Source organism: Schistocerca piceifrons, chromosome 2, assembly GCF_021461385.2.
Source record: "Schistocerca piceifrons isolate TAMUIC-IGC-003096 chromosome 2, iqSchPice1.1, whole genome shotgun sequence".
Lineage (NCBI taxonomy): Eukaryota > Metazoa > Arthropoda > Insecta > Orthoptera > Acrididae > Schistocerca > Schistocerca piceifrons.
In genome coordinates this window covers 366,113,758-366,126,365 of record NC_060139.1, presented here as the reverse complement: position 1 = coordinate 366,126,365, position 12,608 = coordinate 366,113,758, and the positions used below count along the sequence as shown (strand labels likewise).

At 48.1% G+C, this 12,608-nt stretch overlaps 1 pseudogene; it reads left to right on the top strand.

The window, feature by feature from the left end:
* The first annotated feature begins 10,704 nt into the window (after positions 1-10,704).
* LOC124778583 lies at positions 10,705-10,822 on the top strand (annotated as a pseudogene).
* The last annotated feature ends 1,786 nt before the right edge of the window (positions 10,823-12,608 follow it).

Sequence of the window (12,608 nt, the reverse complement as noted above, 5' to 3'; positions counted from 1 at the left end):
CCGGCAATGGCCGCCGTGCCAGACGGCCCTTGCTGTGGCTGGGTGGCGCCCGTGAGGAGAGCCCCTGATCGGAGTGGGTGGTATCAGGGCGGACGCTATGCAGATGAAACGCATACGGGTCCAAAACTCTGGCCGTTCTTCTGCGGCCGTCTCTCTGCGTGGTACTGATTCCTCAAGTGCTGCTTCTCTTGCCCCTTCGGCCTTCCCTTCCATGGCTACCCCCTGGGAAGAGGGTCAGGCCCGTCGTCTAGGGGCAAAACCTTTCCCCCGTTATCTAGTTTGCACCAGGACTTATGGAGATACTTTCACCAGTGTCAAGCCTTTATTCCTTGTGGAACACATTGAAGACAAGTTCGGCGAAGTGGACTCCCTGAGCAAGATGCGGTCGGGTTCGTTGCTGATAAAAACCGCTTCAGCTGCCCAATCTGCGGCCCTTCGTGCCTGTACCCATCTTGGCACAATTCCTGTGTCCATTACCCCTCACCAGTCTCTAAATATGGTACAAGGTGTGATTTTTTACAGAGACCTCATCCTTCAAACTGATGAGGAACTTCGGGACAATCTCGGACGGCGGGGTGTTCACTTTGTTCGGCGTGTTCAGAAGGGTCCTAAAGATAATCGTATTGATACTGGTGCCTTTATCCTGGCCTTTGAAGGGGATACCCTTCCTGAGAAAGTTAAGATTATGGTCTATCGCTATGATGTGAAGCCGTACATCCCACCTCCTATGCGGTGTTTTAAGTGCTTGCGTTTTGGCCACATGTCTTCTCGCTGTTCTCAGGGCCCTCTCTGTGGTGACTGTGGACGTCCACTCCATGAGGGGAGTCCCTGTGTTCCCCCTCCTGTATGTGTAAATTGTCATGGTAGTCATTCTCCACGTTCACCAGATTGCCCAGTATATAAGAAAGAAAAAAAGATACAGGAGTATAAGTCCCTCGATCGTTTAAGCTACACAGAGGCCCGTAAGAAATATGCACGATTGCACCCTGTGTCCATGAAATCTAGTTACGCCTTGGTTACATCTTCACCCCTTCCTCCCCCTTCCTTACCCCCATCCCGGACCCCTCTCCTCCCCCCCTCCCCTGCGGCTCCCACACCTTCTCCTCTGGGCGCTGCTCCCCCTCCCCAGCCGGAGAAGTGTCTCACTCCTTTCGGCGTCTGCCGGTCAAGGGCGCCTCTCTCGGGATGCCCCTTCCCGGCACCTTCCAGGCCAAAGGTCTGCTGCCGCGCGGCGACCGCGAGAGCCGCGGGCTGTCAGCCCCCAGGTCACCCGGTCTCTTTCTGTTCCTGATCTTGCTGCAGCTGGCTTCTTTATGCCACACAGCCCTCCTCGATCTCAGCCTGAAAAGAAGAAGAAACATAAGTCCTGGGACAAAGAGCCTCTGGTGTCACCGGTGGTCCCTTCCCCGACTTTACAACCGGATTCTGACCTGTTGTTCATGGATGTCGCCCCCTCCTTGTCGGTGACGGGTGGGGACCCGGTGGTATCACTGGATTTAGCGTGTTCAGCCCTCATTTAAACCATCATTCTGTGGTTCTCCAATGGAATTGTAATGGCTACTATCGTCACCTTCCGGAATTGAAATCCCTTCTTTCGTCCTACTCTGCAGCTTGTGTGGTTCTCCAGGAATCTCATTTTACTGATGCTCACTCACCGACCCTCCGTGGGTTCCGTGTTTTCTGTCGAAATCGGGTCGGACCCTTGCGGGCTTCTGGTGGCGTTTGTACGTTGGTCCGTACAGACATTGCTAGCACGTGGATTCCTCTCCAAACTACATTGGAAGCGGTTGCTGTTAGGGTCCACTTAGACTCTGCAGTTACAGTTTGCAATCTTTATCTCCCTCCTGACAGGACTCTTACACCTGCTGCGTTAACCACTCTTCTTCAGCAACTTCCTCCTCCCTTCCTCCTCCTTGGGGATTTCAATGCTCATCATCCTTTGTGGGGCAGTGGCTTTCCATCTCGACGAGGTCTTCTTATAGACCAATTCATTGCAGACCACGACCTGTGCCTTCTTAATGATGGCTCCCCTACTCATTTCAGTGCCGGTCATGGTACCTTTTCTGCCATTGATCTTTCTCTTTCTTCTCCCTCTCTCCTCCCTTCATTACACTGGTCGCCACACGACGACCTTTGTGATAGTGATCATTTCCCGTTGATTATCACGCTCCCTTCCCGCTCCCCGATGGACAGGTTACCTCGTTGGTCTTTCCACCGCGCCGATTGGCCTCTATACACTGCACGGGTCGAGTTTTCTCCCTCTTTGTCGGGTTGTATTGATGACGTCCTACGTGACATGTCTGACGCGATTGTTCGCGCTGCTAACCTTGCTGTCCCGCGCTCATCTGGATCATTTCGTCGCCGGCAAGTCCCGTGGTGGAGTACGGCCATTGCCATTGCCATCCGTGATCGCCGTCGAGCTTTGCAACACTTTAAGAGGCACCCATCCGTAGCCAGCCTTACTACCTTTAAACGCCTTCGCGCTAAAGCCCGTTACTTAATCAAACAGAGCAAGCGGATATGTTGGGAACGATTCGTTTCTTCCCTTGGTTCCACTGTCCCTCTGTCACGGATATGGACTACACTTCGCTCTCTCCAAGGTTGCCATCAGCAGTCCACCCTCCCAGGCCTTCACCTCCCAGATGGCATTTGTACGGACCCATTAGTTCTCGCAGAACATCTTGCGACCCATTTTGCAGTGGCATCAGCGTCAGCCTCCTATCCAGCTGCTTTCCTTCATCAAAAACAGCAGGCTGAAGCTCTCACCTTATGTTTCACCACTTGTGAGCCAGAATCTTACAACGAACCTTTTACTGAATGGGAATTTCTTTCTGCTCTATCTTCTTCTCATGATACGGCCCCTGGCCCAGATTCCATTCATAACCAACTGCTTCAACATCTCAGTGCTCCACAACGGCAACATCATCTTCGGGTGTTTAACCGTATCTGGCTCCAGGGTGTCTTCCCTTCTCAGTGGAGGGATAACACTGTGGTTCCTGTCCTTAAGCCTGGTAAGAACCCCCTATCTGTTGACAGCTATCGGCCAATTAGTTTGACCAATGTTGTTTGTAAGTTACTTGAACGGATGGTAGCCCGTCGGCTCACTTGGGTCCTTGAATCTCGGGATCTATTGTCCCCTTACCAGTGTGGCTTTCGAGAGGGACTATCTCCAATTGATCATTTACTTCGCTTGGAATCCGCAGTTCGGCAGGCTTTTTCCCAGCGCCGCCATTTGTTTGCAGTATTTTTTGACCTTCGCAAGGCCTATGACACGGCCTGGCGCCATCACATCCTACTAACCCTTCATCAGTGGGGTCTTCGGGGCCCACTCCCAATTTTTATCCGCGAGTTCTTGATCCATCGGTCATTCAGAGTTCGAGTTGGTACTGCTTTTAGTTCTCCATGGACCCAGGAGACGGGCATCCCACAGGGTTCTGTCTTGAGTGTCCTTCTTTTCCTCATTGCTATCGATGGACTTGTGGCCTCTGTCGGTCCCTTGGTCGCTCCTGCCCTGTATGTGGATGATTTCTGCATTTGGGTTAGTTCCTCCTCGATGGCATCTGCAGAACGGCAGCTCCAGGTGGCTATACGGCGCGCCTCTGCATGGGCCCACTCACACGGGTTTCAATTCTCTCCTTTAAAATCGCGGGTGGTCCACTTCTGTCGCCGTATTTCGGTCCACCCTGATCCAGAGCTCTATCTCGCTGCGCAACGATTGCCTGTGGTTCCACAGTTTCGTTTCCTGGGTCTTCTTTTCGACAACAAGCTCACTTGGCTGCCCCATATCAGACTTCTGAAGGTAGGATGTTTCCGTAAACTCAATGTCCTTCGCTTCCTTGCCCACTCCTCTTGGGGTGCGGACCGTTCCCTCCTCCTCCGTCTTTATCGTGCTCTAGTTCTGTCTCGTTTGGACTATGGTTGTCAAGTTTATGGTTCAGCTGCTCCTTCCACACTGCACGTGCTGGATCCAGTCGACCATCGTGGTGTCCGTTTGGCCACCGGTGCCTTCCCTACTAGCCCTGTTGATAGTCTCCTGGTTGAAGCTGGGATCCGCCCCCTTTCTTTTCGGCGGTCCCAGCTTCTGGTGTCTCATGCCCTCACTATCCGTTCTTCTCCCACTCATCCTTCCTATTCTATCCTGTTCCCAGACCATGGACGTCGCCCACCCGACTCCCGCCCTCGGGCGGGTTTACCGGTTGGGCTGCGCCTTGCGTCTCTTTCCCGTGATTTTCAGCTTCCTTCTTTGTCCTGTCTTCCTCGCTCCCCCCCCCCCCCCCCCCTCCACCCCTCCTTGGTTAGTTCCTCGGCCTCTAATTCGGATGGATCTCCGCCGCGGTCCGAAAGATTCCATCCCCCCCGGTGGTGTTCCGTTCCTTTTTCCGCCAAATTTTATGGGAGTTTCGGGATGTTGTTGTTTTTTACACTGATGGCTCTAAATCTGCTGATCATGTTGGGTATGCCTTCACGTCCTCTGTTGGAACGGAAAATCATCTGCTGCCACCTACATGTGGGGTGTTTACTGCGGAATTGATGGCAATTTCCCGGGCCCTTACCTTTATTAAACAATCCCAACACAACCGCGTTTTGTTATGTACGGACTCGATGAGTGGCCTTCTTGCTATTGACCGGTGTTTTTCGCGCCATCCCTTGGTCTCTGCCATCCAAGACCATCTCGCTGATATTCACCGTGCTGCTTGTTCTATTGACTTCCTTTGGGTCCCTGGCCATGTGGGTATCCCGGGTAATGAGCTCGCTGATCGTTTGGCTGGGGGAGCAGTTACTTACCCCCCGTTTTCTGTAACCCCTCCTGCAGCGGATTTACGGCTTCACATCAAATCCCACTTCGCACAGTCATGGGCCAATTCTTGGGAGGCTACTCCCCTGTCTAATAAACTTCGTACAATTAAGGTGACACCAGGCCCATGGCGTTCTTCCTTTCGCCTCTCCCGAAAGGACTCGACCACACTGTGTCGTCTCCGCATTGGCCATACCAGGCTGACCCATGGTTTTCTTTTGCGTGATGAGCCACCCCCGCTATGTGGTTGTGGAGCCTTACAGTCATTGGCCCACATTTTGGTTGAATGCCCCCTTCTTTTGGGTCTGCGTGTTAAGTACAGACTCCCCCACACTTTACCTTTGATGTTGGCTGACGATTCCCGGATGGTCTCTCTGGTTCTCGGTTTCCTCCGGGAGAGTGGTTTTTATTCTCAGTTTTAAGGTTTTTAATCTCTCTCTGGTGTTGGGGCAGGGCGGTGAGTGTTTGGGTGTCTCCCACTGTAGGCAGTGTTCCGAGATTCCCGATTCACCTCCCTGACCGGAATTCTTCTTTCTTCCCCTTTTACTCTGTTTTTACCCCCTTTTTTTTAAGGCTTGGTTTGTCTTTCTATTCCCATATGTACACTCCTGGAAATGGAAAAAAGAACACATTGACACCGGTGTGTCAGACCCACCATACTTGCTCCGGACACTGCGAGAGGGCTGTACAAGCAATGATCACACGCACGGCACAGCGGACACACCAGGAACCGCGGTGTTGGCCGTCGAATGGCGCTAGCTGCGCAGCATTTGTGCACCGCCGCCGTCAGTGTCAGCCAGTTTGCCGTGGCATACGGAGCTCCATCGCAGTCTTTAACACTGGTAGCATGCCGCGACAGCGTGGACGTGAACCGCATGTGCAGTTGACGGACTTTGAGCGAGGGCGTATAGTGGGCATGCGGGAGACCGGGTGGACGTACCGCCGAATTGCTCAACACGTGGGGCGTGAGGTCTCCACAGTACATCGATGTTGTCGCCAGTGGTCGGCGGAAGGTGCACGTGCCCGTCGACCTGGGACCGGACCGCAGCGACGCACGGATGCACGCCAAGACTGTAGGATCCTACGCAGTGCCGTAGGGGACCGCACCGCCACTTCCCAGCAAATTAGGGACACTGTTGCTCCTGGGGTATCGGCGAGGACCATTCGCAACCGTCTCCATGAAGCTGGGTTACGGTCCCGCACACCGTTAGGCCGTCTTCCCCTCACGCCCCAACATCGTGCAGCCCGCCTCCAGTGCTGTCGCGACAGGCGTGAATGGAGGGACGAATGGAGACGTGTCGTCTTCAGCGATGAGAGTCGCTTCTGCCTTGGTGCCAATGATGGTCGTATGCGTGTTTGGCGCCGTGCAGGTGAGCGCCACAATCAGGACTGCATACGACCGAGGCACACAGGGCCAACACCCGGCATCATGGTGTGGGGAGCGATCTCCTACACTGGCCGTACACCACTGGTGATCGTCGAGGGGACACTGAATAGTGCACGGTACATCCAAACCGTCATCGAACCCATCGTTCTACCATTCCTAGACCGGCAAGGGAACTTGCTGTTCCAACAGGACAATGCACGTCCGCATGTATCCCGTGCCACCCAACGTGCTCTAGAAGGTGTAAGTCAACTATCCTGGCCAGCAAGATCTCCGGATCTGTCCCCCATTGAGCATGTTTGGGACTGGATGAAGCGTCGTCTCACGCGGTCTGCACGTCCAGCACGAACGCTGGTCCAACTGAGGCGCCAGGTGGAAATGGCATGGCAAGCCGTTCCACAGGACTACATCCAGCATCTCTACGATCGTCTCCATGGGAGAATAGCAGCCTGCATTGCTGCGAAAAGTGGATATACACTGTACTAGTGCCGACATTGTGCATGCTCTGTTGCCTGTGTCTATGTGCCTGTGGTTCTGTCAGTGTGATCATGTGATGTATCTGACCCCAGGAATGTGACAATAAAGTTTCCCCTTCCTGAGACAATGAATTAACGGTGTTCTTATTTCAATTTCCAGGAGTGTACTTCGTGCATTATAGCAGTTGTACCTTTTACGTCACAGGTGGTCTTGCCTCTGCTGCTTCAGCATAGTGTTGGGTTCGTTTCTCTTGCCAACTTCCCTCATTTGTTTTTTACCAATGACAACGTGACTGCCCTTTTACGTTTTCCCTTTTTCCTTTTTATTGTTCTGCCTTTTCTGAGATGTCCTGTTAGCAGTATGGAGTATATTTGAAACAAGGGACTGATGACCTTGCTGTTTGGTCCCTTACCCCTCAAACAACCAACCAACCAATTAATGTCCATCGCACTCTTAAATGGACACCTCCTTGTATCTATGAAAGAAATCAAACTACACAAGAAAATATAACAAGTTGAAGGAAATTTCAGAATTTCATCGTCTGTCATTCAATAATGGCCGGCCGAAGTGGCCGAGCGTTTCTAGGCGCTTCAGTCTGAAACCGCGCGACCGCTTCGGTCGCAGGTTCGAATCCTGCCTCGGTCATGGATGTGTGTATGTCCTTAGGTTAGTTAGGTTTAAGTAGTTCTAAGTTCTAGGGGACTTATGACCTCAGATGTTGAGTCCCATAGTGCTCAGAGCCATTTGAACCATTTTTGATTCAATAATGACGTCAGAACGTTCTGAGTGTCCCATACGGCATATGGCTCGGTAGCACAGATATGCGGAGGAACTGTATGCGAGTCTATCACTTGCAGTCAAGTACTGCTGAGAGAGTCAAAGACCTCTGAAAGTACAGCATGGCTAGACGACAAAAAGGAGTCCATCTAAGCGCAGCGGTATCGCTCTGAGAGCCCAGCTGCAATGTCGGTTAGAGGACGGGGACGTTGCGTGGCCAGTAGTGACGTGCCTGCCGTGGCTGGCCAAAGACAGGTGGTTAGTTACGCTGACATCTTTGCATTCCCCAGGTGTCCGATATTCGTGGCTGGCGGTTACTTGGTGTAGCTATCGCCGCAAAACCCGCGATATCCATGGTCCCTTCCATCGATGTGTCTCCGTCCATCTAAGGCAGTGATATACGATTACTAGACATGATTTCGCGACAACTGTATCGCCTTTTTTCAAAGGTTTCCCACGGAAGTTTCTTGAGCTATACCAGTCTACTACGACCCCGCAGTTCCTTACGATGTTCTTTGTCGTACCTCCTTGGTAAGGACTTGAAACGCTGGAACAGTACTCTAGGATTGGTTTCGCTAGAGATTTGTGTTTGAAATCCTTTACAGGCTCAATGCATTTTACCAAAATCCACGAAGTCTTCCATGTGCTTCCCGTAAGACTGATTTTACCATTACATATTCCTTCTTAGTGTTATCACTAAATAGCTATGGGATGTGACCTACTCGAGGTATTCAGCAGTATCATGTAATCGGATTCTGTTGGGCTTTTTCTCTTTGTTGTAGGTATTATCTTACATTTCCCTACTGGTAAAGAGAGCTGCTAATCATTATATCAAGTACGGATCCGATTACACAATCGTTCGTGCTGCACGTCTCTTCCCCAACTTTCAATCGAAAAAAATTCCAGAATCAAAGAGGATAGATGTCACGGAAAATAACTTCATACCACACGTTAGGTACATGTTAGGTACACGAAATCTCATCGGAATTAAGTTTTATGTCAAGTCCAATCACAGCCTCTAAATTCCGTGATATAGATACAAAGAGAGCCTGGATGAATTGCTACGGAATCTACCTCCATGCGGGTTGTATATGACTTCACAAAGAATCAAGTGGAATTTGTAAGTCTGTGACAAACAATTTGCGACCAACTATGCCCCAACAATGTTAGATGCCCTACGTGTAGAACGAACATGGAGGCCTATGTACCCCTCTTTTACCACAGAAAGCTTGCACATGTCTCCCGACGTATAAGTAGGCGAATTTCCTGCCGTCATTAGGTATCGTCAGTAACGTCAACGAGGACCTGTGTCCCTGCCTGTAAACCCTCCTGCAGCAAGTGTTAAAGCACAAATAGTCCTTAATAGATAAGACCCGAAGTCGCATATCGTATTCAGTGCTATTCCAAACTATCACACACCTGTGTTTGTTCACTATGCCCCTCTCTCTCTGCAGTTCGCAAGAGCTTTTTATTTCATTTTATTTTATTTCGCTTGGTGTACATAGCCTACATCCGGCACAGCATTACCTAAATTGTACGTCTGAAGCTTCTAGCACACTTATGTAAGTACAGACAGAGCTCGTGGTAGCTGATAACAGGTCATAATAATACACTGTTATAGCGTTGGGCAACTAAAGTTTTTATGATGATTTCGGATGCATCACGTATCTAAGCGTCCACGTACTTTGTAAATGATACATTTTTAAAAAACACTTTGATACATCGCAAAACACATTTATTATCCGATCGGTGCTCAGTTATTTAGTGTTTTTCGGGTTATTCGGATAAAGTAAGTAAGTAACAGCATAAAAACACTAATATGTTCCGGAATGATACTGCGACATTATCTTCAGTTTATTTGATGGCTTATAAAAGATAAAAGAGTAAGCATTACGTAAATATGGCACAGTCAGCTGACAGTTAGCATGTGGTTCACTACAGAAGCTCTCGCTGGGAACAGTCACTCAGTTACATGCCAAAGGTACAATTTTGTTTTTTTAAAGCCCATCGTTATATCGTACATGCCCTAGTGTAATGATAGTGATAAAAACTAGTGGTACGCTATCATTACTCTGACACGCACCGAGAAGGAACTCGTCGGAAAACACTTAAGTTTGACATTCAGCACACTATCGAAAGCGTCCACGCCCACGGTGCAGTTGGAGGCCTTTGTGGTATGTGGGCAATAGAAATCGATGCGTCAGTATGTGTGCTACTAATACAGCTCAGAGGAGACGGCGTCGAGCCGGTAACACAAACAGGTTCACAGGCATTGCAGTGCTCAAACGTTGAGCCTCCGCACGGACGATGAAGCGGATATCACTGCGGCAGTTCCGAGAATATGGCAGCCATCCCGTACTGTAATCACACCGGGTTGCGTACTACCCTCGACAATCCACTGGTGCCACACACGAAATGTGCCCTCTGTACGACAGTACCACTACTTCCCGGAGACCGATACTTCTGCTATTTCAAACTCACTCACATGCTGCTCCTCAGCTGTCCTTTGTCGATGAGGCGTACTGCCATTTGCTTTCACGTCTCCACTCCGTCTGCTGGCTGTTAACTGAATGAGCCTGGCTTAGCGCCAACCATTCCACTGGACAGAGACAAGGCTGGTGATATTCTGCATTCTGAATCATTTCTTGTTGAGATACGTATTTCGAGTTTGGATTCAACTGGATCTTCTGTCTTCTTACGACAGTTTAAGGCAATGTTAGCGTATATTTCGTTAAAAATTATTCTAATTCCCATTCTTAGTGGAAGTTAAACGCTGAGGAAGAATATATGGTGGAAAGATTACACTGAATGCCTATAGGAGGAGGAGGAACTCACTCGTGATGTGATAGAAGAAGAAATCGAAGTCGATATGAAAAACCAATGAACAGAAGAAGGGAGAGGATGATAAAACATATGGTAAGATTTCAGAAAATAACATCCCTGGTAGCAGAGAGAGCTGCAGAGGGTAAAAACTGTGGGGAATGGCAGAGATTGGGATGCATCCAGCAAATACTTTAGGGAGTAAGTTTATAACCCTGCTGCCTCTCCGGCTAATTATGCTTTTCTATATCACCGTGTACCTAAAATCGCTAATCTGTGGGAAAAAGGTATCTATTCCGAATAATAATGCAAAACCGACAAAAGTATATGAAGTTATAACGGAGTCGCCATGATCAGTATTTTAGCAGTAACTATTAGAAACAAAGTTCGGTTAATTTTATATATTTTTAATTAGGTAAACTAGTTTTTTAATTAACAGTAGTTAGTGGAAGCCAACGGCCTTGGCGCAGTGGTAACACCGGTTCCCGTCAGACCACCGAAGTTAAGCGCTGTCGGGCTGGACTAGAACTTGGATGGGTGACCATCCGGTCTGCCGAGCGCTGTTGGCAAGCGGGGTGCACTCAGCCCTTGCGAGGCAAACTGAGGAGCTACTTGACTGAGAAGCTGCAGCTCTGGTCTCGTAAACTGAGATACGTTCGGGAGATCGGTGTGTTGACCACATGCCCCTCCATATCCGCATCCAATGACCCCTGTAGGTCAAGGATGACACGGGGCCGGTCGGTACCTTTGAGCCTACATGGCCTGTTCGGGAGGAGAGTTAGTGGAAAATTTGGAAGAAAGCTTTTCAAAGTATGTCATTAATGAAATAACCAACGGTCGCCAGTTCCTTACCAGAACAAGAATAATTAAATTGAAACTGAACTTTATACTCGTAAGCAATCATACTTGGCGTCATGACGTAGGAACAGCACTTAACGCACACTTTCAAGTACTTCACACCACACATGTCACAGCAGTCAGATAATAATCAAATAGCAAACACATACAACATATCGTACTAATTTTCAAAGATCAAGTAAAGTATGACTGTTTACTGGCTGTGCACAGAAACTTTTTGTTACGTTGCTCACCGTAATACTGACTGTCGTAATTGTAGCAAGCTCAAAGATTGTTTGAATTTAGCAGTTACTTTGACATTTCTTTGTAATAAAAGTTACAAATTATGCCGTAAGCTATAAATTAGAACTGTGCTCTGAGAATGAAATTCTGTTCCAAGTTACGTAAATTTTTACTACCAGTTTTTTATTATGAAAGTTATTCTATTTTTAACCAATGAATTAATACTGGCTTTTGCATCATTCTCTTTCTGACATCATTCGTACTGCAACCAAAGATTTCATTATTACGCAATTGTCCAAAAGTTGGAAAAATTACTTTTTGATAATCTAATAAATTAATGTTCACTTCATTTTCAATTCATTTACTGATTATCTCGGTTCATACAAAGGGATAGGATGGGTACTACTTGTAAATTGACTTAGGAAAATTATTTATGTGACAATATGCAAGAAAACAATGTTATTCAAGTAATAAAATTCCAAATACGCTGGTCGATCTATTACACTTCCAGTTATAATTTTTTTGTTTTTACTTCACTTCATGATGCCGTTGGTTTGTCGAGTGGCTTCATTTAGTGGTAAATAGAGCACAGGTTGATGTTGCCATATCATGGCCAATAAGAAGGGCCCACAGAACTCTTGATGTTACGTGAATTACATGAAATGGAATGTATTTCTCAACTTTGGTTGGTTGGTTGATTGGTTTAAAGATTAAAGGGACCAAACTGCAAAGGTCATCGGTCCCTCAACTTCAGTAAATATTTAAGACTTATCAAATACTAACACAATCTTCCTTAAGGGAAGCTATTTTTCATTACATTCATCACCTATATTCGCACATGAAGAGTCAAACATTCAAGGAATAAGAATTCACTATTTTCTTGTAAATGTTGATTCGTCAAAACTGGTTTGTAACTCACAGCAAAAAGAAGTGTGAACGTAATTGGCATCACAGTGATGAGGTGAGTCGTGAACACAGAAAGAACAAAGTCAGTCCCATTAGAATCAAGTTGAACAATAGAAAAGAATCCCATAATGCTCCCAACAAATGACTTTAAAAATTATAGAAACCTTCTAACACAAGAATCTGATCTAATTCCCTTTCAGAATCACTTTCCAAGTGCACATGGAAGTGGCACATCATACTCACCAGACCACATCAGAGCGAGTGACTAACTCTGCACAAAATCCGATTCGTTCGTCTCTGTGGACAGGTAAAGAAAGAACCTTGTGGGGGGCAAACTTACCAATCGACAAGACGATTTTTCCTTGATCC